The sequence below is a fragment of the Hordeum vulgare genome, chromosome 3H (genome assembly GCF_904849725.1).
Source record: "Hordeum vulgare subsp. vulgare chromosome 3H, MorexV3_pseudomolecules_assembly, whole genome shotgun sequence".
NCBI lineage: Eukaryota > Viridiplantae > Streptophyta > Magnoliopsida > Poales > Poaceae > Hordeum > Hordeum vulgare.
In genome coordinates, this window is record NC_058520.1 from 84,365,089 (window position 1) to 84,369,045 (window position 3,957).

The following is a 3,957-nucleotide window of genomic DNA, read 5'->3' on the forward strand; positions in this document are numbered from 1 at the left end:
GACACACTAGGTGATTTCTACACCATCATACATTTCTACAACGACAAAACACTGTTATCCTGACAGTTCATCTTGCAATGTGGTATGCCGACAGATATTGCAACATCCATAGCTATGCCAACATTTCATTTGCCACTGAGTTATGGCAACAGACTGTGTGACACCCAACACTTCTGCCGACACACTTGTTGCCAGGGTTCAACATTTCATCACACATGCGAATGCACCATGTATTAACGCAATATTAACTTCATAATATTCAATTCATATAAAGTACACGATACAAAATATTCAACTCATCACAAGATATCATTGTTTAATGCATTCATTCAACATATATAGAAGATACATCAGTTTTCTTCACTCAAGTTATCTACAACCATTCAAGAAATACACAAGTCTGACATATAGGATGTGGCATGTTAAAAAATATGATGGCGAAGTTCCTAAGAAACCAATTCTTCATTCACTTGACTACTACAAGATATTATGTAAGGGACCAAGTCTATGTTCACCAAGTCAACATCAACTTCCTTATGACCAAAATGTGTTGACCATGTTATGAACAAAAGTGATCACAAGAACATCCTAGATCATCTTGTGGTCTTACTTTCTGCCATTTGTCCGTGAAAAAGCACTCATATGTTTGAGGATCATAGGAATGAGAATTTTTTTCAAATTTGTGTGTTGTCAAAATGAGTAGATGCTGGGATTATCTGCACGTAACTCCAAAAAAATCATGCCTACATTTACTACGTGCTCTCTATTTGATTCATCTATATTCCATTTAATCACTAAATGCTCTGGTTCATCTATCTACTCGCCACTAAACTATTCGCAGTCCTAATATAAATTTTCACAAACCTAGTGTAAATATTCACTTCCATTAGTATAGGCAAGAACAATAGATTATTAGTGAATTTGGTTGCTAATAGACTGAAAGTATAGCATGCACCTGGACCTGCGCCGCCGCCCACGTGAACCCGCACAGCCGCCGCCCTCCTGTACCTGCCCCGTTGGGCCCCGTGGCGGACTAACCCCAATACCTGCGCCGCCCACCTTCGCCGCCCACGTTCATCGCCCATGTGCCTAGACTTCATCCGCTTCAGCCACCGGCGCCGTGGAAAATTCCAGCGACTCCCACATCTCATGTTGTTGCTGCTAGTGGGCGATGCCGTCTCCATGGACCTTTGATGTTGATGATGCCTTTTTTCTTGCCCCGCCTCCACTGCTGCTCGTGATGGTAAGTCTACCCCGCCCGCCTATGTTGTTGTTGATGATAAAAATAGAATTAGCAATTGATTTGTTGGCGATTTGACTTGAATTGAATGTGCCAAGTGTAACCTCATTCAATATCTAGGTCAGGCATGGCAAATTGCTAGTCGAGTAGAAAGCACAAAAGGATATTTTGGAGACAACAGTCGATCAGTCATTTTTTGGAAAGAAGCAATCAGAATATTTTGGAGTTCGACTGCCTGAATATATTGCAGATATTTAGCCGCTGTACATGGTTACCAGAAACTTCCTCGTAGCTTCGTGCTATGAGAGATAATTATTGTCGATATGTTCTATAGTTTGTGGTATCTTCCCGGGAATGAAAAACTGAACCATGGAGTACTATTGTGACAAGTAGTGACACCACCAAATGCAGATTTCATTTTAAGATGAATAGCATTATAACAACGAACAACATGCACGCAACGAAAAGAAAACTATTTGCTTAACTGATTTTTTGCACCAATAAGAAAAATACACGCATCTTGACAGTAATTTTTGCACTTGCCCCAACTAGGACTAAACCCTGGTTAACTGAATCATTATACTGAATTGTACAGATAATCTACAAAGTTTTTAGTATGAAATTATTTTTAGTATAAGACCTTGCATATAAGCATTCTACAAGCATGAGTACTACTAGTGTTGATGAATATAAACCACACAAGAATCAGACTAGATTTACACTAAATTTGTTGAGCAAGATTCAGTTTGACAAAATCTTGCTCTGCATTTACACTATTAATTTTACAACAATCTAGATTTACACTGAATTAGTTTGATGAGATTCAGTTTATCTTGCTCAAATCTAATCTGAATTTACTTTTTTGTTGACAAGTTTAAAATCTTCAGTCAAGGCTAAAATTTTAGAATTTGCCACCTCTAGAAATGATTTAACTGGACTATAGAGATGAAAATTTTGCCATCAGACAATGAGTACGTGCTGAAGGTGAGGTACACTATTGGCTCATGTTAGGGTACACTTAGTCAGCAAACAATCCATATTGACTGATCAAACAACTGATCATGTAACTGCACTATTTGCTCGTTGATTGTTTTCAACCAAGTCTGAGAGTACACAATTACTCGAGATTAATTTTTTAGTCAAAGTCAAATAGAGAGGAGATTTAGTACGACCTGTAGTTGCTGGTCCTGCTTTTGTTTGCTTTTCAAGGCCCCTGCTTTTGTTTGCTTTTAAATGCCTGGCCTTGGCCTTGCAAACAAAAGAGAGGAGATTTAGTAGGACCTGTAGTTGCTGAAAACAAAAAAAGATGTAGTAAAAAATTCATAGGTCTTGCGTGAAATGAGCTGAAAAATATCTATTCCAGTTATTTAACCCTGGTACATACTCCATGCACTTCTCCATGTCTAGGTAATAATATATGTTCGTATAAGCTAAAAATCTATGCTCTACTCCATGTGTAGGAAAAATTGGGAATCCTAGACAGTAAGTAAAAAAGAAACCTAGGCATTTATGATTTGCATTTCTACACTTACCTCTTGTATTTTTGTGGTTTTCATTTCCACAGGAACTACAAAGAATTAGACCCAAAAAAGTTCCTGCTTTCTGACATTTGCTTAGACTGAACATGTGTTTTTAGATGAGCAACTCTCTTAGGGAGTACATAGGTTCATATTAGCAACTCTCTATGGTTCATTATAAGGAGTAAAAAATAGAAGAAGCTAAGAATTTTCAAATTAGTTAGATTCTTCTTCTTCTTCTTTATCTTCTTCTTCTACTACTTCTACTTGTTCTTACATGGATTATGCTGACAATAGTAATCTGAGTGAACTATCAAGTAGAAAGAATTTTCGAAACTTCAGAAGAAACGAGAACAAGATGAACATTAACATTTCTGAGAGAAATGAAAACCCAATTCCTAGATTTTAAACTTTGGGCCATGTGTGGTCATATGAATGTATTTCATGCATTCAACAATGCGAAAAGAAAGAAAAATATGTAAACATTCATGCCCTTGAAGCTACAATGCCACCGATCTTTTCCGAAATAAAAGACAAATGAGTTAAGGTTCCTAAAATTGATGAGATGATATGAAATCATCTTTAGTAATAGACAACCACACCATAACCGAAATTATCAATAAGCAAAAGCCACATTTCAATTTTGTAGCAAGCAGACAAAATCTATGAATAAATATGTCAGTTTAGAGAAACTTGTTCAACCTAGATAGATCTAATGGGTGATCACACTTTTGGAGGGGGAAGTGAAAAGAATCTAACCTCCAGCAGCTAAATTTGGGTACATGGTACGACAGAGAGGGTGGGGAGGTGTTGCCGGTAGTGGAAGAGGGACAATGGAGAGTCTCCTCCGCTGCAGCATGTGGTGCAGCCCCTCGGACAGATTAGTACGTGCCCTCAAAGGCCATGGCGATGGGAGGCAGGTAGAGGCCAGAGGCGGTCGCGGCAGGAGGCGTGTTATGGCGAGAGGTCGTCACGGTGTGAGGTGGGTCGTAGTCTGGGGAGGTGGCGAACCAAGGCAGGTCGTAGCCTGGGGAGGTAGCATAGCGAGGCAGGTCGGAGCCAGAGGACACGACAACGCAACACCAGGGAACTAGCCGGCGGCCTCCGCCGCTAGGTAAGCGAATAGCCTATCGACACCTTGGACTATAGACGGTGGGGAGGTGCAGCTGGACGTGACGTTCGGGAGGCGCCATCGAGGGT

The 3,957-nt window shown here is 39.8% G+C and overlaps 1 long non-coding RNA gene across 1 annotated transcript; it reads right to left on the bottom strand.

Moving 5' to 3' along the window:
• Nucleotides 1–211: 211 nt before the first annotated feature.
• LOC123439580 lies at nt 212–3,688 on the bottom strand. Its single transcript, XR_006630118.1, has 2 exons — nt 3,517–3,688; nt 212–2,530 (listed from the first exon to the last, which is right to left on the bottom strand). It is a non-coding gene; the product is annotated as an uncharacterized LOC123439580 (long non-coding RNA).
• Between the last annotated feature and the right edge of the window lie 269 nt (nt 3,689–3,957).